The 27,264-nt window shown below is 35.7% G+C and overlaps 1 protein-coding gene and 1 gene segment (V, D, J or C); both read right to left on the bottom strand.

The window, feature by feature from the left end:
- The window catches only part of LOC311299655 (uncharacterized protein), a 424,501-nt gene that overhangs the window by 156,014 nt on the left and 241,223 nt on the right, over positions 1–27,264 (bottom strand). The gene's annotated exons all lie outside the window — the stretch shown is intronic.
- On the bottom strand, positions 18,832–26,089 carry LOC311299837 (Ig mu chain C region membrane-bound form-like). The segment is given in 8 exons: positions 25,962–26,089; positions 25,431–25,683; positions 22,886–23,188; positions 21,998–22,315; positions 21,245–21,532; positions 20,742–21,035; positions 19,508–19,662; positions 18,832–19,357 (listed from the first exon to the last, which is right to left on the bottom strand).

Raw genomic sequence — 27,264 nt, 5'->3', positions numbered from 1 at the left:
TATATATCACAATACTTACAGGTATTTAGCAGTGACATTGTAAGGCTTTTTCATTTATAACAAAGTAAGCTTTCTGCACAAAATATAATATCATTGTAATATAACAATTCTATTATTATAATGAGTATATAATGATACAGTTTACATTGGCTTCATAAGTTAATTAAAAACATAAAAAGAAAAACACACCTGATGCGCATTCTTTGTTCTTCATTTTCTATAAGCAGGAGTTAACAAACCTTGCTGTATTTTCGTGTAATCCATTAAAAGAAGGTACACCGCCATCTTGCTCCGACGAAACTGACTTGAACGCACCTCACGTCGTAAACACGACCTCCCACCTCGTACGTACGAACTTCCCAGGAGGACTTGAACGCACCATCTGTATTACTTCCTTATTTAGAGATGTGGTTATGGTTGACGTGCCCATAGTCAATCTAACTGATACAATGTGTGGTAAAATTGTTTTTTCACAGACTAAAAATAACAAATCTATTTGCGATCTGTTTTTAACCCTCTGGGCTTCTTCATAAAATAGTCACACTTAGCTTCCTCCCGCCCGAAAACGGGCGAAGCCTTAAAATTTTACTTTACTTTTTCCCAGGATAACCAATCAAATATATTTTTGTTCTATAATGTTTTCTGATTATTATTTAGAATTTTTAGAATTTTTTATGATACTTTGCATTAATTATATAATTTTTATGAGCTATTTTTTCCATTAGAATTAATATATATTCAATAAATGCAACATTTCACATCAAAATAGAGTGCAGGCCTAAAAAAAAAATTCAAGTGAGAAGACCGCCATCTAGTGGCTTCAAAATGTATTAATTTGTGTCATGTCCTATAACCGCCTATAGGCGGCCTATAGCCTATATCATTTTAAAGCTTAGGATCTCAGCTTTTTAATGCATATAATTACATTTATTAACTCCTAACGAGTGCTGAGTAATCCCTCTAAAACCGAGTGTACCGCCAGCAGGCGCCACCTAGCTGCGAAAATATTCTTTACCATATTTAAAAAAAATCTTGCCTTGATTAACACAAAGTTGATGTCATTTGAAAGCTTAGAGTCTGAACTTTACAGTGAATGTATCCACTTTGAAAAACTCTTAATTGCTGAGTTATTTGCTGATAAATAGAATTTCTTTTTTTCATAATCTATAAAATAATGTACTGCAATGTGTCAAAAACATCATACAGCTCATGAAACATTCTCAGATAATTGAAAATGGCACTTCATTTTTTTACAGCATATTATTACAATTAAAATGAGCCCAAAATTAACATAATCTATTGCTTTTATGACAAGATATTCTTCATGGAGAAAAAATTGCCCATGAGGGGGTGTCAAAGACTGTACAAAAAGGCTGTCTCTTTTCCAAATGCTGTAACTTTTGATTCCTTTGTCCAAAAATTATAATTTTTTTATCCAGATGCAGCTAACATGTAGGGGGACTTCACTAAAAAAGAATTTTCCTCCTACCTTATTTCCTTCCTGAGTTATTCTATGACAAATAAGAAAGATATGCAAAATCATAATAAAAATTATATATATATATATATATATATATATATATATATATAGTTTTGGAGTTATTATGATTATATAATTGTTATATAGTTTGGGGCAAAATTTGCTGTTTCAGTCTTACCAGTTCATTTCTCTGTGTGTGTGTGTGTGTGTGTGTGTGTGTGTGTGTGTGTGTGTGTGTGTGTGTGTGTGTGTGTGTGTGTGTGTGTGTGTGTGTGTGTGTGTGTGTGTGTTTGTGTGTGTGGGTGTGTGTGTTTGGGGGGGAGGGTGTCTTATTTGCACTCTTGATCAGATAAATCCTATAAATTAGTCCTATAAATCCTATAATCCTATAAATCCTATAAATCCTATTAGTCAGATAAATCCTATCACATAGAGCCTCTTTCACCTAGCTATCATCATATAGAGACTGTGTCTGTTCCCCGAATTTGGAAATCCAAAAAACGTTTAAACCCAACTAAGGTTAAAAATTTAATTGATGTTCAACAAATAAAAAACAGCTATAATACAGATGAGCAAATGCTAAAGCTTGGGTTGCTGAATATTCGATCGCTTACTTCAAAAGCACTCGTTGTTAACGATATGATTTCAGATAATAACCTAGATGTGCTGTGTTTGACAGAAACCTGGCTAAAACCAAACGATTACATTACTTTAAATGAATCAACCCCGCAAGATTACTGTTATAAACATGAACCTCGTCTTAAACGCAAAGGGGGTGGTGTTGCTGTAATCTATAGTAATAGTTTCAAAACCACTAAGAAATCAAGTTTTAAATATAATTATTTTGAAGCATTGGTGCTTAATGTAAAAATATATAGTGTAAACGATAAATCACGTTTGAGATTTGTGCTGGCTACTGTATACAGGCCACCAGGGCACCATACAGAATTATTACATTATTACAGAATTAATACACTTTCTATCAGAATTAATATTGACTGCAGATAAAGTACTAATTGTTGGTGATTTTAATATACACATCGATAATGAAAAAGATGCATTGGGATTGGCATTTAAAGACATTGTAAATTCAATTGGAGTTAGACAACACGTGTCAGGACCTACTCATCGTCGTAATCATACTCTAGATCTAATATTATCACACGGAATAGATGTGGATGCCGTTGAAATTCTGCAGCAGAGCGATGACATCTCAGATCATTATCTAGTCTCGTGTAATTTGCATTTAGCCAAGGCTGCAAAGCCGACTCCGTGTTTCAAATATGTGAGACCTATCACTTCTGCTACTAAAGATTGCTTTATTAATAATCTTCCTAATCAGTTTCATCATCTCATCATCTCAGATAGCTTAGAAGAACTAGATATTACAACAGAAACGTTTAACTCTCTCTTTTCCAGCACTTTAGACACAGTTGCTCCGTTGCGCTTAAAGAAGATTAAAGAAAATAGTCCAACGCCGTGGTACAACGAGCACACTCGGGCCCTTAAGAGAGCAGCCAGAAAAATGGAGCGCAACTGGAAGAAAACAAAACTAGAGGTATTTCGCATTTCATGGAAAGAGAGCTCAATTACTTACAGAGAGGCTTTAAAAGCTGCTAGATCTGCTTATTTTTCAACCCTATTAGAAGAAAATAAACATAATCCTAGGTATTTATTTGAAACGGTGGCTAAACTAACGAAAAATAAAGCTTCAAGCACCGAAGTTTCCAAGCAACACAGCAGTAATGACTTTATGAACTTCTTCACTTATAAGATTGATAATATCAGGGACAAAATTATAACTATGCAACCGTCTACTACAGTATCGCATCAGGCAGTGCATTGTAGTCTCCCTGAGGAAAAATTTGATTCATTCGTTGCTATAGGAGAGGAAGAATTTACTAAACTCATTAAATCATCTAAATCTACAACATGTAAGTTAGACCCTATACCGACTAAGCTACTGAAAGAAATACTTCCAGAGGTCATAGATCCTCTTCTTAATATCATTAATTCGTCTTTGTCTCTAGGATACGTACCAAAAAACTTTAAGCTGGCTTTGATTAAACCGCTTGTTAAAAAAACGCAACTTGATCCTTCAGAATTAGTCAATTACAGGCCGATCTCGAATCTACCTTTTCTGTCAAAGATATTAGAAAAGGCAGTATCCTCACAACTGTGTTCCTTTCTTGAAAGAAATGATATCTGCGAGGATTTCCAGTCCGGATTATCTGAATGAATTTTCAAGATGGCCGCCGTGAGGCTTGCCTCAGTACAAGCAGTGTTCCTGTTTGTCATTTTAATATCTGCGTTACTTGTTTGTGAAGTGTCATGCTTAATCCAGTACACTCGATCGGAGCTTCTACACCTCAGATACACTTCTCACAGTGATCTGGGTCCATCTACATCCTTGCTGGAGAAATTACAGGAATTAAACATATCAAGCCACTCAACACCATGGCTGCCGACCAAAAAAGGCCGTCGCTCAGGAACCTTTGCTAGGTTCAGGAGACGCCCTCACCGGCCACCGCTCCCAGCCCTTTTGCTGTCAAACGTTAGATCCCTCCGGCACAAAATGGATGAACTCCAACTTATGTTACAAAACAACAAAGACTACAGTGACTGCTCTGCCATCTGCCTGACAGAGACCTGGCTGGATCAATCAGTACCTGACCAAGCGGTAACACTTTCAGGTTTCACATTACACCGTGCCGATAGATCACCCAAACTATCACACAAGTCTAAAGGTGGTGGTATTTGCATAATGATCAATGAACGCTGGTGTACAAATTCTACAGAACTCACCCATGTATGCTCACCTCACCTGGAATACCTCACTGTCAAATGCAGACCATAATTTCTTCCACGGGAGTTCAGGTCAGTAATCATGATCTGTGTGTACATTCCACCTGAGGCTAACGCTATCACCACCATAGCCGAGTTAGCCAACTACGTCTCCTCAGTGGAAAATATACACTCGGACGCAGCAGTCATTGTCCTCGGGGACTTTAACCAGACTAATCTGTCGTCTGAACTCCCTGGCTACCATCAGCAGGTAGCCTGCCCCAGCAGAGGGGCCAACACGCTGGACCACTGCTATATTGCCATCAAAGAGGCTTACCGTGCTTTCCCGAGGGCTCCGCTGGGCAGGTCCGACCATGCAATGCTGCTGCTAATTCCACAATACAGACAAAAAGTTAAATCCTCCAAGTCACCATCAAAATTTGTCCGGTGCTGGTCCCCTGAGGCCATCGAAAAACTTTGTGGTTGTTTCGCGTGCACAGACTGGGAAGTTTTCCATGCTGCAGGCGATCTCCATGACGTCACCGACACAATTACGTCATATGTCAATTACTGTGTGGACCTGTGCATACCAATCAAAAAATTCAAATACTACAATAACAACAAACCGTGGTTTAACAAAGACATTAAACAGTTAAGAAAGGAGAAAAATGCAGCTCATCTATCAGGAAACAAAGAACAATATATGGCTTCCAAATACAAACTGAGATCTGCAATAAGAAGAGCCAAATCCAACTATGCTACTAAACTAGAAGAACAAATCACCACTAATGATACACGTTTTATCTGGAAAAAACTTAAAAACATGACAAATTACAAACAGAAACCCACCCCCATACCTGACGGCGATAATCAGCTTTCTGAAACACTCAACTTCTTTTATGGGAGGTTTGAGCAGGTATCGGCTAAACCACCATCTCCCCCCGATCCCCTTCCCCCCCCCCCCCCTTTACCATTTACGAGGAGGAGGTGAGGAGCACCTTCAGGGGACTTAAGAGGAATAAAGCCCCTGGCCCTGACAACATCAGCCCCACCGTTCTCCACCACTGCGCTGCAGAACTGGCTGAGGTCTTCGCCGATATTTTCAATACCTCCCTCTGTCAAAACTTAGTACCCAAGTGCTTCAAAGAATCCATTATCATCCCGGTTCCCAAGACCAAGAAGACCATCTCCTGCCTCAATGATTACAGGCCTATTGCCTTGACATCAGCAGTCATGAAATCATTTGAGCGCATCATACTCAATCACCTAAAAACCGTCACCACCCCCCTCATGGACCCATTCCAATTTGCATACAGAGCCAACAGGTCAGTTGAGGACACCGTCAACTTAGCAATTCATCACATACTGAACCACCTTGAGTCCGCAAATACATATGCCCGCATCCTGTTTATGGATTTCAGTTCTGCATTCAATACAATAAACCCGGTCAAACTGTTTAATATGTTACTGGACATGAATATCAACCCATGCATCTGTCACTGAATTCACAGTTTTCTCTGGAACAGGCAACAGAAGGTAAAGATTAACAATTATACATCCTCTCCTCTGTTCCTCAGTACAGGCGCACCCCAAGGTTGTGTTCTCTCACCCTGGCTATTCTCTCTCTACACAAACCAGCTCACATCACACCATAGTTCTGTCAGCCTATACAAATATGCGGACGATACAACCATCATAGGATTCATCACCAACAATCAAGAAACCGAATACCGTGCACAGATCAACCAAGCAGTGACCTGGTGTACAGACCATGATCTCCTACTCAATAAATCAAAAACAAAAGAACTCATCGTCGACCTAAGACGTCAGCCATCCCCCAAAACTCCTGTGCTCATTGAAGGTGAACCCATCTCTATTACTGATACATACAAATTCCTTGGGACCCATATCAGCAACAACCTCAAATGGAAAATCAACACAGATCATATCTACAAAAAAGCCCAGCAAAGACTTTTCCATCTCCGACAGCTCAAGAAATTCAGAGTAAGGTTTCATCTCCTGCTCCGCTTCTACACGGCCATCGTTGAAAGCATCCTCACCACATCCATCACAGTTTGGTTTGGCAGTCTTAACACTTTCCCGGAAGAAATTACAGCGTATCATAAACAGAGCATCCAAAGTCACTGGTTCACCCCTACCATCCCTTGAATCACTCTACCACAAACGGACACTACGCAGAGCCCACAAGATAATTTCTGATATCACCCACCCTGCACACTACGCCTTCCAGCTACTGCCCTCTGGGAGGCGTTACAGGACAATCGCCTCCAGAACAACTCGCTTCAAAAACAGTTTCATCCCAATTGCTATAAACATTTTGAACTCTGAAGGCTGAGGACTGTGGATTAAGCATGACCCCTTATGTATTATTATGTATCTATGTGTTTGTCTGTATTTTTTATGTATGTTATTTTATTTTATATGTTTATTGTTTGTTTAATGTAATGCTGGAACCTGTACCAAAGAGCTGTACTGAAAACAAATTCCACCAGCTTGGCTGTGTGGTCATTAAAATCAAAATCAAAAAAAAAAAAAAAAAAAAAAAAAAAAATCTGACCGTTATCAGTTTGTAGCAGTAAATGATGAGATGTCTCATCGATCACAAGTTCAGTATGGCGTACCACAAGGCTCAGTACTAGGACCGCTGCTGTTCACTCTGTACATGCTACCATTAGGAGATATCATTAGGAAACATGGCATTAGCTTTCACTGTTATGCCGATGATACTCAGCTCTATATTTCTTCAAAACCTAACGAAACTTATCAATTCACAAAATTAACGGAATGCATAGCGGATATAAAAAATTGGATGACTTGTAATTTCCTACTTCTAAATTCTGAAAAAACAGAGTTTCTAATTATTGGACAAAAAACTTCCTCACGTAATAACCTAGAATACTGTCTAACACTTGATGGCTGCTCTGTTAAGTCTTCGTCGTCGGTTAGGAACCTGGGTGTGCTCTTTGATTCCAATCTTTCATTTGAAAGTCACGTGTCTAGTATCTGTAAAACTGCATTTTTCCATCTTAAAAATATATCTAAATTACATCATATGCTCTCATTGACAAATGCGGAACAATTAGTTCATGCGTTCATGACCTCAAGGCTAGATTATTGTAATGCTCTACTAGGTGGTTGCCCTGCACGCTTAATAAACAAACTACAGCTGGTTCAAAACGCAGCAGCTCGAGTTCTTACCAGAACCAGGAAGTATGACCATATTAGCCCAGTTCTGTCAAAACTGCATTGGCTCCCTATTAAACATCGCATAAATTTTAAAATATTGCTGATTACTTACAAAGCACTGAATGGTTTAGCTCCGCAGTACTTGAGCGAGCTCTTAACGCATTATAGTCCGTCACGTCTATTACGATCTCAAAATTCCGGCCAGTTGATTATACCTAGAATATCAAAATCCACTGCTGGCGGTAGATCCTTTTCCTATTTAGCACCAAAACTCTAGAACAGTCTTCCTACCATTGTCCGGGAAGCAGACACACTCTGTCAGTTCAAAGCCAGATTAAAGACACATCTCTTTGACCTAGCTTTCACATAATACATTATAGACAGAGGTGGAAAGAGTACTGAAAATTTGTACTCAAGTACAAGTACCGTTACATTGCTGAAATAATACTCAATTACAAGTAAAAGTACTGGTGTCAAAAAAGTAATTAAGTAAAAGTACAAATTACTCTTCTCAAAAACTACTCAGAGTACTAGTTACTAATTACTTTTTAGCTGGCGATAGTTAATGCATTACCAATAAAAATATTCAACAAAATCATAGATTTATGTAGAAAATAGCTACTTTTAACACGTTTTTACCTTATTGTCAAAGGACATTAATTAGTGGATACTGGAATTTCTAACTTCAATATGACACCTTGAAATACGTCAATATTCAGTAGGCCTAGCCTATAATTTTTAATACCATCGGGAAAACTACTACATACTAAATATTTTAATATCTACATTTTTGTCCATCCATTTTGTCAAGGCAATCATTATTTTCAAGCATTGAAAAGCACAACACTCATTGTAACAGTAATCTATTTGAATGGAAAAGTTTAATTCAAGTCTTCTAAAAAGACATGTCCACTTTATAAGGTGAGATTTTAATTTAGGCTTTTGTTTACATATTTAAACATTGATCAATAACCATTACAATAATCTAATATTTACTCACTCAGTGTATTTGTCTTTACAATAGGGTAACGTGAACTGTTGCAATAGCTCACACACAGCAAGGAAGCTTGATTTCAATTCAAACTGAATTTAATTTGCAAAAAGACTAGATTTTTCATAACTTTTGACAGCGTTTAATTCAAGAGCATGGAGAGATTGGAGCTGGACGTCATTTGAGTCTGCAGTGAGAACCACTTGGAGAGATTCGCGATTGCACATGATACACAGTCCGAGAGCCCACCAGAGCGCACACTCAATATCCGAGTCCAGTTCGTTCGTATATTTGAGAGCTCGCGTCCAGTTTTCTGCGATTACATGAATGTGCCCTCGCGTTATAATATTGTTCGTGGTATTTGCCATTAAAATATGCCATAGAAACTTGCAGGTATTAATAAAATTATGCGAAATAGGCCTACCTGCAATCCCGCGCTGAGAGGAGGCGGGTGTGTCAAACTCGCTGTCGTTGAGATGAGAGAATGAGAACGCGCAGCTGGTAAAATATAGATATTTTGACAATACTACTATGTAGTTTGTTGTTCCAAACTTTCAGTCCAGCCATTAATCACTCTGAGCTCCTCGCCTCCTTCATGATCAGCTCTTCAAAACCTGCTGCGACTGCGGCGGCTTTCATTCATGCCAAATATCAGGGGTTTTATTGGTCCGTTTACGATCGAATATTTTTATTGGCTACCGAAATGCCATTCAAAGATTTGAATATCAATTCAAATTGTACTCAGTAACGAAATGTGATTTTACAAGTAGCGAAGTAGATTACTTAGCTCAATATGTACTTGAGTAGGCTACAAGTAAAATTACAGATTTAAAAATATACTCAAAAAAGTACAAGTACCCAAAAAAACTACTTAATTACAGTAACGTGAGTAGTTGTAATTACTTCCACCTCTGATTATAGACTTCTATAATTTAATGTTATGCTGCATAGATTAGGTCAGCCGGAACCGGGAACACTTCCCAAAAATCCTGATGTACTCGTTACATCATGAGAAGAATGGCATCTACGCTAATTTTAGTGTCTGTGTTTATCCCAAGGTTTTTCCTGCAGCCTGCCGGATCCGGGCCGTATCCAGATCTGACGAAGGACCTTCACCTGGACCGATGACAACGCAGTGCTGAAGTGCCAACTAGTCTCTCCCTATGGAGGATCCCACTACCACTCTACAGATAAGGCGTTGTCGGGAAAATTCGTCTTGCGGTCCTACCCCAAAGCAACAAATAAAATAAAATTCCTTATCAAAATTTATAAGGAAAGACAAGTATTTTGTTTAGGCTTGGCTTGTAGGGAATTCCAAACCTGCGTATATTCTAACGCACATAACTATAGAACCCATTCTAAATGCGCATGTGACCGCCATCAGCGTTTCTCACAGGTTCGCGTTTAAAGTCTGTGTAGAGAGAATGGTGTCGTCTTAGCGGCCCCTAATTTAATAACAAATGATCATTGCGACGGAACCAAATCAATTAAAACTAACTTTAGATGGAAATAACTTAACTCTGCTGTAAAGCCGAAACAATCTCTGTTACCTTAAATTATACGCTTATCTCTGTGAAGCTGCTTTGAGACAATCTACATTGTTAAAAGCGCTATATAAATGAAGATGACTTGACTTGACTTGACTTGATGTTTTAGAGTGTCACCACTTCATTGCTGTACACTTTTTTTCAGCACAGTGGCTGATCTGTAGCTTGTACCACCAAAAGTTTCTCTGAGTTTTCCTATTTTTTCGTATTTCCCATTCATTTCCTATGTCGCCCGTTTTTACGACCCTTTAACATATCAGAATCATCTCCTTGATTTTTTTGTGTGTTCATATAGGTAATAAAACAAAAGTCACCAAGTTTCACCCCCATCCGATGAAGCAAAAAAATTAAACAATTCGAAACGTTCAAGTTTTCGCCCGTTTTCGGGCGAAGAAGCCCAGAGGGTTAAAGGAGGTTACTACCAAGCCTTGCTCTATTGCTTATTGGGCTAAATTTGTTAGAAACTCTAAGTGGGAAAGTGTTTGGTTATTGCCTCATAAGTTTTTTGTTACAAACAAGGTAAAAGAAATTTCTTTCAAAATTATTCATAAATTCTATCCTGTTAAACATTTTCTTAGTAAATTTAAGAAGGATATTGATGTTTTTTGTTCTTTTTGCTCTTTGCAATTGGAAACTGTATCTCACGTCTTTTGGCACTGTAGTTTTGTTAAAAAGCTGTGGTATGAATTCTCTGTGTTTATCACAGAAAAGGTGCTCTCTAATTTTATTTTGCTTTTTGAAAATGTAGTTTTTGGATATTTTACTCAGGATAATGTGAATAACGAAGCCTTTGTTATTAATCTGTTTATTCTTTAACAGTTTCACATCCATAAGTGTAAATTTTCTAACAGAAAACCCTGTTTTACAGTGTTTTTTAAGGAATTGGAAAATTACCTTTGTACTATTCAAAGTAGCACTAATAGAAAGGCTATTAAAACTGTCCGTTTATGTTTTGTCTTCAAAATACTTGAGTAATGTAAAGGTCTTGGCCTTTTTTTTTTTTTTTTTTTTTTTCCTGTCTTTATATTGTCTGCTGTATTGTTCTGTATATGTTGTTTAAGGCATAATACAAAATAAAATAAAAAAAAACTGTGTGTCTGTCTCATATTTTGTTTCTTTTTTGAATGGGCTTTTTTGAGTTTTACTTAGCCTACTCCCAAAAGTTGATATATATATATTGGTCAATGTAAATACATTTGACAAATCAATTGGATAAACACAGTAATTTAAGTTTACGAAATAAACCAAACAAAATTATTACAGTGTAATAGTGTAATTGTGAATGGAGATGTGAAGGTTTTAGTGAAACTGAAAAGGTTGTATAGCAGGAAAATAATAATGATGGCATATTAGGGAAAGAGGCATCAAAATACACACACTCAATACGATAATATTCAGGAGTCATGACATGCAGTAAATTCAATGGAGATGTGCTGCAGAGTGCTGTACAAAAAGGTGCATCTTCATACATAGATCATGTCATATTGAGGTTTGCCCCTTAAAATTGTTGTACAAGATGTAGAACATTTGGAGCCAAACTCTATTATAAAGCCCTTCTTCATCTCTTTTTTATTTAATAATATAGGCCTATATATATATATATATTTTTTTTTTTTAATGAAAAGCGGAATGATTAAAGATCTCTTTATTTATTTCTGTTCTATTTCAGAATGTATATATCATTTAGGATCTATAACTAATTGAACTGTGATGCCAGTTGGTGGTAAAGTAATACAAAAAAAAATCAAAAATGAAACAATAAAAATAATACCTTTTTAATTTTCTTGTAGATTGAAGACTCTGTGTGAAGCCTTAAGGTGAAACATGATGATGAAAAAGAGAAACACATTATGGATAAAGTGATCATTAATTTACAGATGTTTCTGACATTTTTGTTGTGAACTAAAATACTGTGCCCCACCCCGTATACACAGAGTGACAGTCCATAACAAAAACAGACCTCTCACAAGAAAGCTTTTCATCATATCCTGGTGTTTAAGTTCCAGTCTATATTTTGAGTCTGCTTGCAGAGTGTGGTTTAAATAAAGTAAATATATTTTTTTATTCTAAATATATAAAATAACAAGGTTATTGTTGGAAACCAAATGGAAGTGAGCCTCTAGAGAAGAAAAGCATAATGTTATTTTAACAATTGGATTCACTATGATAATTAATTTACAGATGCTTCTGATATTTTTGTATTTGACTGAAATACTGTGTTTCATATGCCAATGCCACTATTTATTAATATACCAGAAAGAGCTAGTTTGAGTGTTTATATAAAATGTGGGTATAACTTAAAAATGTAAACTTGAGATTTTTTAAATAATAATCTAAAATGACGCTGTAAGATTTGTGGTCCCAATATGCCTCATTTCAATGACCCAGTGCTGAGGGAGAAAGTTATCTCATCTCACTTTATTGGCACTTTTGTCTGAATATATATAATGAGGCGAGTTACACAGAGTTAACCAATAAGAGTATACATTCCATCATATAGGAATACATTGAATAACAAGTCCATATGGTCAATTTCTGGCTAGCTTACCACAAGCACATCTGGAGCCAAATGAGGACCCTATACTGTGTTAGAATAGGGAGAATAAGAGACCATTTCCCATCCTAACCTAGAGGTCCACATAATGAGGAACAGATGTTGCCAGTACCTTCTTAGAGAACAAAGAAATCCTTCTGTCATATTCTACCGTCCTAGAATTCTTTCAGACGCCATAAAAAAAATAATACACTAATTTGTTGAGGACTGTTTTAAGAGGTCATTGTTAATTGTAAGGGGTTTATGAAATGAAATGTTTCACTGTGGCCATTCCATGCACAGTGATGCATGCCACCTCAAATTCTCCTCATGCAACAGGCTTTACAACAACCTCTTGATGGACTCAGCACATTTTAAATAAAGCTATAAGCATTTAAAATGTTCAAAGGCATATTTGAGAGATGTGCAATGCCATTATTATGCCATGAATTTATTTAAACTAGAAATGTAGCCAATAGACTATATTAAGCTGTGGACCATTACAGATGAAAAGGTTAACCTTTTTACGGTTAACCAATTTTTGTGTCTTGGACTGAGGATTTTGTCATAACTTTTATCACTGTGGCCGCTGTATTGCACAATGGTCCAAACAATATCAAATACTTATGTTTATTCATGGGCCGCTTAATTTTTTTTCCATCCCTTCAAATAGCCTACTTGAAATGTCAATATAAGCACAGTCAAATATATAGCAGACTGTACCAGACAAAGAATAAACAACATATAATTAGGCCTACTGAATTCTATTCAACCAATGACCTGAAAACACATAGAAGCCTAAATTCTATAGAAGGCAAATTAATGCTCCCTAAAAGCCAGACTGCTAATAAAGCTATTAGCATGAGTCATAAAAACATTTTAAATCCTTTTAAATTGTGTAAAACTAAAAAGTAAAAACACTTTAATTCGTCTTGCTAGTCTTGGCCACTCGAGAGAGTGCGGTCAGGCGACAGGATGTGCGCAAGACTGTCATATATCATCTGTTCAAGTCCTACTGGGAAGTTCGTATTTACGAAGTGGGGAGTCGTATTCACGGCAGCAGGCGCGTTTAAGCCACCTTCGTTGGATTAAGACTGCGGTGTACTTTCTCTTAAAGAAATGTGCATTAGGCGTGTTTTGCTTTTTTATTATTATTATTTTTTTTATTAATGTATGAAGACACTGCTGTAAGCTTTATCTTTGTTCGTTTATTCGTTTTTTAGTTTAGTTTAAAGAACGAAAAATGAGATTTTGGCTCTATTTTTCATTTTTCGTTAGTGGTTTACAAATCGGTTTATGGGTTCGATATTTCATTTGCACACGTGGGCGGCGCTGAAACGCCCCATTCATCTGATTGGTCAAAACGCTCCGCCTTCAGTAAGCTACGAGCTTTTCTTTCACTCAGGCAGAATAAGAGTCAGTACGAGTGCGGCACTGACAAATGCACTTTAATAAAATAATGTCTGAAACCACCACTCACTGTTAACTACGCACAATATTTGAAGCAGAAATATGTTGCTGGTCAAGTAATTCGTGCTGCTGCGACTTGCAAGCGACCCCAATAATGTGAGCCACAGTAGGCCTATATGACAGATTATTTTAGCATGATGTATTTCTCGTTGATAAATACAGTGCAGATAGTTCCGTCTCTTTGGATAAAAGGGAAGTGGAAATAAAAATCAATAATAGGCTTAGGAATAGGATGTCTATCACTGTATACAAGCTCCTCAGTATTATCAACAGCTATCGCGTTTCTCAGGAGCTAATTACCCTCCTCCATCCCCATCTCCTCTTCCCCTTGAATCAGAATAAATTCTCGAATTATGTAGTACTTTAAAATCTTGAATTAATGTTATCTGCTGCAATACATTCATGTTTGCTCTGTTCTGTTTACCCTAAGTGGAGTTATTGCTGCCCTCTCTGCTCTTATCCATGCTAGGCTTCATGAATGCACAGGGAGTTCTCTACCAGAACAGAACCATAGGCCTACTGGCAATCCTAACTGTATGCTAATTGTCAATCATATTTGACTATAGTGGTCCTGACAGAAATGCATGTATGGCCATTACAGTGAAGTTGTTTTTCATGCGTTTTTTTTTCTTTTTCTTTCTTTAAAAAAAATAAATGTTCTAAATGAATATTAGATCTACAACAGATTTTCTTCTCTAAGATCAGATCACTGCTTTCAAAACAATTAACACTCAATTGCACATGGAATGATTTCAGTAGGCCCCAAACTGGTATCTGCAGGGTTGATAATACACACATCACAGGAAATTTACACAGTAATCACAATTGTATATATATATTTTTTTTTTTTCAAAAGTAACAAACATTGTTATACAAATAATAAGAAAGCATGGGAGTCACGCTCATGGCCTCTTCTTGGGAGAAGCTAAACAGATCCATAGTGTTATATGGCATTACATGTATATTTTTATGAGTATTATGATTGCTGATAGTGTCTGTAGTTTTGAGACAGCCTTAGCATGGCAAGTTCTGTAAATGTCCAAACATTTTTCAGAATTAAAGTCAAGAACACTGAGGTGGATGACCAATGAACAATGCATCTTCATTAGTGTATTTGTATGGCTGATAATGTTATAAAAAACAATAGAGAACACACCTGTAGTTTTGAAGATAGTATTTACTTTTAATAAATGCATTACTAGAATAAACTGCAGGGCTTCATTATGCAGTGAATATTAAACTGTATTAATTGTTTTGAGAACAACTACATTCATTTGAAGAAATGTGTCAAATCAATTGAGAAAAATAGTAACATTTCAAATATGTTTTTCTCACTGTTCCCGGTTAACGTCAATTTTACCACTTGATGGCGCAAAGGACTTTACAAAAACAAGCAGGTTTGTGCTCCTCATCCAAATGCATGAAACTTGTGCATCATTTCGAAAATGCACAAGTTTGAAACGTGCTCTTTTAAACATTTTAGTTATGTATTGTAACAAGTATTTGTGTGTTTATTTTTTATTTTAAATGTATTTTTTAAAGTAACATTGATTGAAAACACATTTAAATAAATCAAGTGCAAAATCATATTTCCCTGGCCTCTTTGTTCTTTATCTGGATGCTCTTTTTTTATTTCTCATGTTTTTATTATGTTTTTTTAAGGCTTAAATTAAATTTGGGCCCTAATTCTGAACTTAACTAGTATTTTTTTATATATTTTCACACAATATGCAGTTAACATGTTTCTAAAATGCTTACATTTTCTTCTCACACAAGCTCACACAATACCAAAATCATGGATCTCTCTTGTCAAACACAGCATGCCAGAGATGAAGACATCATGTTCCAAACCTTAAATATAGTATAAAGCCTCTACTTCTGCAACAACAGCAGCAATATTTAAAAAAAATGTTGAAACAGCTGATAAACATTTTAAAGAAACAGATCACTCTCAGTCTGTTGGAGACATAGTCAGGTGCTGAATTATTCCATTACATAATTCACACACAGTGTAGTTCACACACAGACACACACAGTAATAACGGGACTCTTAGAATTGGTTTTGTTCAATGTGGATTGAGAGAGGGAGAAAAAAAAAAAAAAAACATTTATTTAGTTATTTTTACAATCCCTTGGACACATTTCTCAAACCTTTCACATGAGCACAACATCAGTCTGTGTGAGCTAAACTGGGGATCATTTGTCTTTGCTTTGGCACAAAATGTATTCAATGACTACATCTTTCAAATTACATCACTTCTTTTCTGACTTAGACACAAACATCACCAAAACTCTACAGGCCAATTTATAAGTGAATTATAAACATCAGAGACTGAGAGTGTCAAAGAAAAAATACTGTACTGCTGCCCGTTGTATTTTCTTAGGTCATTGTTTTATGAGTGACAAAGTTTGTTTGTTCGTTGTCAACCTTTGTTAATGTTCTGGAATGAATGAGTTGATTTGAGACCTGAATGAATTGTTTCGTCACCTTTAGTGCATTTTGAATGTGATATTAACTGCTGTGCCAATCTGGTTATGAGAACTGTGTTAAGGATTTTGAAAAAAGTGTATTGAAACCTGTGTCCTATAGCGATTGTAAAAAACTGTAATATCTGGACAAGGGAGAGGAATATTGAGGGAGGACAGGAGTAGTTCAGGACAAGGGAGGAGAAGAGGAAGGGGACAGGAGTAAGAATGTGTGATATTCTGCATCTTTATGTTTTTTTTTCTCACACATGCAGAACCAAAAACCACATATGTTGGATCTTCTGTTACGGTCTGTGAAAGAGCACAAACTACCAAGGGGGCACCATCGACACCCCCACCCCTGCAAGGCAATTTCAACTGAAGTTCTGCGTAGTAGAGGACCCATCTGACCAGTGCCCTGAGCAATTACTTGCTATTTTTTCCTACTGTGCATTCTATAGAGTAATGACTCATTCACTTTTAGAAAGTATATTGCCAACAAAATGCATACATTCAACACTCAACCAAGAATAGTTGAAAGTATAAGGAAAGTGAATTATAAAAAAACAGTGGATTATTATATTGCCTGTAGGTCTGCAGAGAGTACTGAAACATGACAAGTAATGCAGTTTTTGTAATGCCATCAACTGTTAGTAATTTGATATTCAGTGCTATTATTAACTATATATCCCAGGTGGATAGAAGATGGTGTTTTGACAGAATTATTAGATACTGAATCAGGTTTGCCTTGTTTTGATAGAGTTAGTGTATGTAGAAAAAGTTTTTTTTTTCATTTTGAAATGCAGAGTTGGTATTTAATGTGTATTTAATGTAACAAAATGTGGTTTTGGACAGAAAATTAACTATTTGACTATCTGTTTGATACAGGCGTGTTGCTGTGTTAAGAATTTAGGAAAAAGTACTAAACACTTTGCAATTGTAAAAAAAAAACTAAGCAATGTAAGTAAAATAAACCATGGTATAGGATTGATAATATATATATTTAATGTTTAATTGTTGCAGGCTTTGGTTTAAAATGTAAACATTTGCCCACCACATTTGCATAAAAGCAAAGCAACATTACTTGGAGATTAAAATATTTTTCAGCAAATATTTCAACTGGCATACTTTTGGATGGACCACAAAATATAATTCAAATAAATCTTAAGTATTAGCTGTAATGTAGACTACACAAAAAATCCATAATTGGATGTTGTTACAATTAAATACATTTATACATTTTACAGCATTGCAAATTGTTGTGAATTGTTTAGCTCATCAAGCTTAAGATATTGTGTGTAGATAAGTTTATTATAGTTTGGCTATTATTAAAACGTTTCCTTGAGCGTTCAGAAGTTTGCAGCTGCTCCGTCTGCTTGGGTGATTCTCAATCCCCAGAGACAAAATATTCAAATACATACAACAACCGAAACTGAGAGAAACAGATCTACATTGCAATAGTGCCTTAAACTAAAGCTTTTCTAGGAATATGTCATTGTGTGCAGTTTAATCTGTCTTAATTTCAGAACAACTGAAAGAACAGAAATACATTTTTAAAACACATCTTTTGGGGATGTGACGCTCCTCAAAACCTTCCAATGATGTTAGAAAGCTTTACTTTATTAATCAGTTTGGTTTAGTAGCTTTACTCTATGATAATCTTCTGAAATGTAGAGGTAGATGACATGATGTGCATATTTTTGTGTCCAAGTGCATTATTTCCTTTTGAAATAATTTGATAAATGCATGGCATATATCACTTTATTCTATAAAACCCATTTAGTTTGAATGAATTCTTAGTACATTTAAATAATACATATCATTTTGTTTTGTTATCTTAAACCCCTAATGTGTCAAGTGCAACTGTCTGAACAAATGAACTGTTATAGGGAGTCCACTGAAAGCAAGTTGTAGAACTGTGCAGTTTTATTAATATCCAAAAACAAGATCAAACATAAAACAAAGGCATGGCATGAAACTCAAAACAAAAACAGGAAAATAGACATGGCGCTTACCACCAGTGGTTACACGAAACAATACTTGACAAAGAAACATGGCAAACACGAGGGCTTAAATGCACACACGGATCCTTGTGGAAGAGTGAAAAGATTTGTAGATCTCTCTCAAATACTGGTAAAAACTGCTGATTTCAAGTATGGGTAGGTTGGTACACTTTCCATGTCAGGTGGTACAACTATATTTGGTTGTACCCTGACATAAAAAGAGAGAGAGAAAAAAAAAACACTTTGAAATGTTTTTTAAAAACTGAAGCTTGTTTAAACACATTGTTCATGACTCAAACATTTGCATTGCATCCGTTTTTGAAAAGATTTAAAAATAATAATATTTTTTTGTAACCATATTTGTCAATGACCCACATATATGTTTGCCCTCATGCTAAAGTCATAAAATTGATTTTTTGACAGATGAAATAATTAAATGATTAAATTGATTTATGATTTAAACTTGATTAACTTGATTAAGATTCAATTATTTTTTACAGGAGTATGATTTTCAAGAAAATGCTATTTCAGTCTTTCTTTTATTGTAATTATAAATAAATAAATTTAGCATTTCCCCATTTTTCAGTGTATGTATACAGTATATAATGCTTTCACATTTTATGTTCTGAAGGACCTATCACTGTAACATCTACTGAAACAGCAAGATAATGTCACTTGCCAAATAAAATATTTGAAGGAAAATAATCTAGATAACCTGAAAGAATAGACAAAATAAGACTTTATTGATGAGTGTGTGAAGACTGAGTGCATATTTGTCAATATCTTCAAAAATGTGTGAATAGAGGCAAATTATGTAGATTCAACATCAGAATAAGAAACCTTGGAGTCTTCGGAAAAAAATCATCAGTGCTTCATCTGGAAAAAGTCAATAAGGTCAATAATAAAAAAAAACATTTTAGTTACATAATGCAATCCAAAGTGAAGCCGTTATGTATATAATTGTAACAGTATCTTATTTATCATATTTAAAAAGCTCTGTAGTCAATTTAGTAATGTTTGGGTTACCTTGAAGAGACTAAGTACAGCGCTGTATGTCAGAGAAAAGAGGAATAGGAAGATGAATGAAGTGGCAGTGGACCAGAGACTTCTGAACTCATCCTCCTCCAGAACATCTTCATTACAGTTCAGAGCAAAGCCCTTCTCTGGCTCAGGTGGCTCACCTGGAAAAGAAAACACATTTACATGGGGCATTTGAACAGGATAAGCGCATTGTCCAGTACGTATATGCAAACATAAATCACACATCCTGAATTTAAAGTACAATGTGTCTTGTTAGGCTTCTAGTTAGTGAATAATTAAGAGCATGGCGGCCACATGTACTGCATACGTGTACTCACACACATTCATTTGCACAAACTGCTAAATGTACACAGAAGAGACAAACATATAACATTGTTCTGTCTCTTACTCGTTTTTTTTTTTTTTCTGCATTTTACCATAAACTTTATAAAAATATGCTCAAGCATATTGCTATTTTTTCCCAAGTAACTTAATCTCAGACATTAACTAATACTGACATACTAATAATACAAGTACGCATAAAATATTGCTACATCCTTACAAGAAAACATCTGTATGCCTTATTGATTTTAAATGTCAATATTTACTGGTGACTTTGGTGGTCACCATAAGTGGCTTTACTGTGTGCAGAGTCACAATAATATTCTAATTTATCTAAATACTGATAAAACAGGACCAGAATGTAAAGTATGCAAAGTTTCTGATTATAAGAACCATAAAAGCTGGACTAAATCATGCAGAGTTGCAAACACAAAGATTTATTGCTTAAAATTGTAAAACAACATAAATGTCAAACCAAAATGAAATATTTTTGATTTGAAACATACAACATGAAACTGTTATATCAGAGGACATGAACACAGTAGTACAGTAAGCACAGGACAAAACATAAATGCGCAATTTTAACAAACACATTAAACTCACACAGGTCAGAATACATTTTTGCTCTTGAAAACTATTGTTTTTTTTCACACTATGATAACTATGTTTCTGTTCATATTTATTTTCATGCAATAACAAATTAAGCATATGAGCATGAATTTGGCTTTGAAGTTTGACACATGCAGTTAAGTAAAAAACCAGAACAATGACCAATGAACAAAAACATTAAAGACAGATAATCTGACAAGTGAGCAACAGGGAGCATAAGCACTGAAAATGAACAAACGAACAGATAAAAGTTAATAATCTGGACAAACTGGACATTCTGGACATTTACTTTTGCTTGCTGTCACTTGTAATGGAACCCTTGTATTCTTCATGTTGGCGTGTTTGACTGCGCAGGCGATGGTGGTTTTGGGATCTTCATACTCTGTCTTTGACACTGTTAAGATGCTGAGAACAGACTTTTGATGAATAGGAGCGCTGGTTATGGCTTCTATGTAAGGCTGTTCGCCCACTCTCCACATGATATGGACATCACCAAGTTTAGGGCTTGTGACCTCACACACCAGAGAGACACTGTCTTTGTCAAGATCAGGTCTGTAAATGATAACATTGGGTTCCTTTTCATCTGAATTAGAAGTTATAAAGGTTTATTAAACAAACAGAAGAGTCAAACAAAAATGAATAACAATAGAGCTTCAAGACAGTCAAAGCATTTTGACAGCGAAAGCATTTCAAACAGGTTTGCAGGCAGTAAACTTATTTCCAACCTTTCAACATCTACAAATGCACATAGAGCCACAAAGTCAGGTATTTGAAAGCTTTAAATTGACTTACCTCCTTTATTCAAATGGATCATCTGCTTGATTTCTCTGTCACGGATGGTGCAGGTGACAATTTCACCCTTAAACCATTTATCGTAATCAACTTCAAATCTGTGGGTTTTTTTGTCGTTAGAAATGACATTTCCAGGCTCCATTCTGACATTTACATTGTTCACTTCACATGACACTGAAGCTTCTTGCACTGTCTTTACATCTCCAGAAACAACAGCTTCCAAGACAATTTTATTATTGACAAAAAGTTCTCTATCAACTGGTGGCTTCAGCGTCAGTGTGAGTTTATCTACAAGGGAGTAAGAAAGAAAATAATGACTTCATGTGTTCCTTGGGATTTGTCTATATCTGTGAATTGGTATCAGTTTAAAATAATGTATCTTTGTGTGAATTTGAAATAGAAGTTAGTTCATCACAACAGCAAGCAGGTTCATTGGCATTAAATAATTCAACCAATGATTTGACAAAACTAAAAGATTGTTCTAAAATGTCTCTTCAAACATGAGCCTCCTCAAAGAAAATCATCACAATCTTGACCCAACAGCAATACAATAGAGAGGGACACATGAATTAGCTACATTGTCAAATGTAAAATGTTAGACATTTCAGGGATGTAACTTGGACTATATCAACAGCAATATTGCTGCAGTCTTGCATAGAAGCTATGTACAAAAATCAGACATGCAACAGATTTAGAGAGAGGTAAACATCTTATTAATAAAGAAACATTCACAGGCCTCAAGAGAAAACATACCTGTATATTGGGCCTCTCTGACTTGCTTTCCCATCTTGTGGTCGAACTCGCACTTAACTTTGACGTCTGTGTTCGTCCATTTGTAGACACTGATTTGAAAAATGCTTGTGGCACTATACAAGGTTACCGAGGCATTCTTCTCACTTGTGTCATGGGTGTCTATCGCATTTGTCTCCGTATCATCCAGAAACCACTTAAACGAGTATGTTTTAGGCGAAAACTGCCGGGCTAAACACGAGAAGGTTGCTGTCCCATTCTCTAACTCCTTTATTGTAGGTACTGTTAAGAAGACAGTTGCAGGCTGATCTGGCATTGCAGCTGGCAACATACAGGAGAAAGCAGAGAGGACATGAAAAGCAAGAAAATAGTGCAACATGCTTTATTAGGCAAAGCACACAGATGCTCTTGAGTTTGAACATCAATGTTAAATGTTGTAGCCTATACTTATATTTAACTTTTTTTTTTACCTTTTGTTATAAAACAAGAAGAAATCTCATATGCCATTGTATTCCCTGGCATGAGGTCAGAGAAAAAGTATTTCTAAAGGACTAAGCATATTATGTACTTTTCTGTTCTAATGTTTTTTAGATCTATAGCCTTGCTGTTCTCAGCTAGTGTAAAACATTTACTGTCATTAGACTTTGATAAAGGACAACTCCTTGACATGCACAAAAATATAAAAGCAGGTTCATTGGTATTAAAAAAGTTCAATCAATGATTTGACAAAACTATAAGAGTGTGCTAAAATGTCTATTCAAACATGAGCCTCCACGAAGAAACAATATCCAGCAATATACATAACACTGAACCCAACAGCAATAACAAAGAGACATGAAGTAGCTAAAATGTGACGTGTAAAATGTTAGACATTTCAGAGATGTGACTTACCTGGTGGAGCTACTTTAGCTGTTTTAGTGCCTTGGGAATTTGAAGCTTCACATGTGTAAGGGTTTTCAGGATCCCAGTCGCTTTTCTTCACACGCATATGGCTGATTTTGGTGTAGTCTCCGTCTCTCCCGAACGCTGGATACTGCATGAAAGTATTCAGGTCTTTAGTGGTATCCTTCCACTTGAAAGTGAGTGAGTCCGCAGGTGAGAAACCTCTGGCCAAGCAGCCGACGGTGAGGAACCCATCAGAATCAGCAGAACACTGAGACAGGGTGAAGATTGACTTCGGCGGAGATGGTTGAGCTGTAGAGACATTGCATCTTTCTCAGACAATAAACTACAACATAATGTAACATATAGGCTAAATATGCAACACTATTAGGCCATGTCAAAAGAACGAATGAACCAATGAATGAATGAATAAAAAAAAAAATTTAGACTGCCTTGCAAGTGAGTCATTTTTTCTTCTTCTTTAAGACTGGTCATACCTTTTTTTTTTTTTTTAAGTAAGTTACTTTAACAAGTAAATTGGTCTAATTTGAATAAAAAAGTAAGACTGGTTAGGCTAAGCCTTGGTTAACTGTTGGTCGGTCTTAGTCGGTCGCGTAAAACATAAAATTTCGGAATTTCGGAAAATTAGTGGAAACATTTTTTTTTCTTACACTCTTAAATTAAAGGTTCCAAAAGGGAGGTTTCACAGCGATAGCCTTGAATAACTATTTTGGGTTCCTCAAAGAACCTTAGTGAACAGTTCTTAAAATATATATTTTTTCTTAGTGTGAAGAACATTTTAATAGCCAATCTAAAGAACCTTTTGTGCAATGGAAAATATCCATGGACGTTAAAGGTTATTCATGGAACCATCAATGTAATTTAAGAACCTTTATTTTTAACAGTGTAGATGCTGTATGTCATATAGCATATATACAGTCATATTTATTATCAGACATAGGCCCATAGGCTAATAAATAAAGGATTATCTAAACGAATAATAATTTATTAGGCTACTGGATAATGACTGCATAATGACTTTTCATTTTGTTTCAAATTAAACAGTTCTTGTAACTTATGAAGTGTAAATTAAAAAACAAATTTAATAAAAATGTGTATTTTGGTTATTAATTTTAAATAAAAGCATTGTTTGTAACTTTGAACTATGAAATCATATGAAAAAAAACTAAAAATGTATAATTAAAAAATATAGCCCCCAAAATACTGCAAACAAACTCCCCTCGCACTTCTAAAAGTTCCGAGTTTTTTATTTTATTATTTTATTTTCATTGTGCTAGAAATAATTTCTTGAATAGCGGCTGTAAAACAAAAAAAACATTCTTTTAAATCTCCAATTGTCCTCTTCGTGCATTGACATATAAAGGCTACCTTTCTAAATCAGTAAGCTATACGCCAGTTTATTATTCTTATTATTATTCTTATTATTCTTATTATTATTATTATTATTATTATTATTATTATTATTATTATTATTATTATTATATTAATATTAATATTATTTAATAATATCGGGATTCAATCAACAACTTAAAATATAACACATTATATTAGTGGATATCAGTGCATAAAGTTAAAACGAGACGTTACAGTTTAGTTAGGATTTTTAGTCTTATATTTATGCTCCGGCTGTTTTCAGCGGCTATTGAGCAGTTTAAGGCAACACATGAGATAATAATGTACAACGAAAGGAGTCGTTTAAGAATAACTAGGCCTACTGTTGTATTTTTGTTCGTTTTTAACATGAACAATATTACAAAATTAGCCTATGTAGTCTTTTAAATCTAATGAAATGGACAACAGCTAAATTAAGACAGTTTGCAATAGAAAACTCTGTTAAAGATATAATAAAAATAAATAAATAATAGGACACACGTGAAATTTTGTCTTTTTTACGACACAAATGTCATTGCAATTAATCATAAAATCTTACTGTTGGTTACGGTGACTTTGGTGCCGCTTCCCCAGTAGTCGAAAGCCCAGTTACACAATATCTTTTTAATGTTACAGTGCAGAATAAAAATACAACGCTCAGAGTCTGTTGAACGACCTGTAGCCAATTCCTTGTTTTATTTGAATGCACAAATACAATTATTTCTAATTTAATTATTCATAATATGAATATTTGCGTTTCAGCAAATTACTTTAGACTAATGTCCTGACTTTAATTGTCTAATAGCATAACAAGAAAATCTCGACATTGAAATGTTGCTTTAATGTAAAAAAAAAACGTTCTTTTTTTTTTTCGACAAAATAACTGCGCACACATTTATCGTAGGCTACTTAAATTAGGTTTTTAATTAGATTAGCTACTTAGATTTGGTAGGTGGATATTTTTCTTACCTGACGAGACAGTGACCATTGTTCCTTTCCCTAGTCAAAAGCATTGTCACACTGACATTTTACCAGGGGATATTGTACAAAAATAGCAGCTATATCATATGTTTACCTTTACCTTTACCTTTCAAAATAAGTTAAAATAAACAAACAAACAAACAAAAAAAGTAAATAACAGAAAATAACGGCAATAACTTACCTGAGGAAACGGTGACTTTGGTCCCTTTCCCCCAGTAGCCGAAGTAACTGACACAGTGACTGATGCCTTTGAGTTACTGACCAAAAAACCCACACGAAGCAGCGATGTTCATGTGATCAAAAGAACTTTGGTCAGAATAAATGGATCCAGTGAAAACTTATCTCGCCTTTCTATTGTTCACAGCTGATATAGGTCAGAAATATTTGCAGCACTTATGTTGCATTAGCCTTTATATATTCAAAACATGATGACTCTGAAATTAGAAAGCATTTTTTAGTAGGCTAATAATCTGAACCAAACTCTTCCTGCTTCTGCCCTCAGTACAGATGTGTGCTTGTATTTACTAATAGGCCTAATTAAATAGAATAAAACATATTTTGAACGAAAAATCATAATACAGTTGTGGTCAGAATTAATGGCACCCCTGTTAAATATGATAAAAATGGCTGTAAAAAAGAAATCTGCATTGTTTATCCTTTTGATCTTTCATTCAAAAAAAAAAAAAAAAAAAAAAAATCACAAAAATCTAACCTTTCATTGAAGTAAAATAATTGAAAGTGGGGGGTAAATTACATTATAAAACTAGATGTACCGCATGGCGGTTCAAAATATGACCGCCGCTCAGGCCTGCACTGGCTTTCCACAAAAATAAATGACGTGGAGCAATTTGGCTGTATTGCGTGTTTATGTATATAGCCTACCTAAAAAAAAGTAGTAGCATGTGCATGTCTGTCTGTGTGTGTGTGTATGTGTGTGTGTTTGTGTGTGTGTGTGTGTGTGTCTGTGTGTGTGTGTGTGTGTGTGTGTGTGTGTCTGTGCGTGTATGTATGCGTGCGTACATGTGTGTGCGCGTGTGTGTTTGTGTATGTGTGTCTGTGCATGCGGATTTGTATGTGTGTGTATGGGTCTGTGCGTGTGGATGTCGATGTCAGTGTGTGTGCATGCTTGCGTTTGTTTGTATTCCTGCATGTGTGTGTGTGTGACAGACAGTATCATCCTAAACCAGCAACCCTTCGCTCAACACCACCATCTACAGGCCGATGAGTGTACAGTCACTAAATGTGCACATAAATGAATTTATTTTATACCCCCCCATGGATGAAATTGTACGAAACTTAGCATACCCCCAGAGGATGTTAAGTTAATCATACACATGAAATATGGTGCAGTTCTGAACATCTCAACTGAAGATAGGGGCGATTAAAGCAGAATAATATTGCATTTTCATTTTTTATGGGAAGGGGCGCAAATCACAAATGAGTGATTATGGGCTAGGTTGATGTGGGCCCTTAAGACCAACATACCATAAAAATGTCTTCATCCTCGGTGCCACGGTTCAGGTAGTTATTTAGGAAAAACTGCATTTTTTGGGTTTGGGGGGGCCCAGCGCGGGGGGGGGGGGGGGGGGGGGAGTGGCCCCCAGGGACCAAAGTCAGAGACCATTCCTCCATACAGAATCTCTCCAGATCCTTCAGATTCAGAAGTTCATGTTGGTGCTTCTTCTGTTCAGTTCACCCCACTCATCTTCTGTAGGGTTCAGTTTAGGGGACTGGGACGGTCATGGCAGAAGCTTCATTTTGTGCTCAGTTACCCATTTTTGTGTTGATTTTGATGTTTGTTTTGGACCGTTGTCCTGATGGAAGATCCAACCACGGCCCATTATAAGATTAGGCTGTCAGGTTTATATTTTTTATGATGAATGATTAAGGGAATTTGGCCTTTGTGTTTCCTCATATTTAAACTCATGTGAAACAATAAATCATAGCTAGATAATTTCATGTTCTTAGTCACCCTGGTGTGCTAAAAAAAAATGTAAGTATTAATGGGAATATAC

The sequence above is a fragment of the Rutilus rutilus genome (assembly GCF_951802725.1).
Source record: "Rutilus rutilus genome assembly, chromosome: 1".
NCBI classification, from domain to species: Eukaryota; Metazoa; Chordata; class Actinopteri; order Cypriniformes; family Leuciscidae; genus Rutilus; species Rutilus rutilus.
This window is presented reverse-complemented; position numbering and strand designations above follow the sequence as displayed.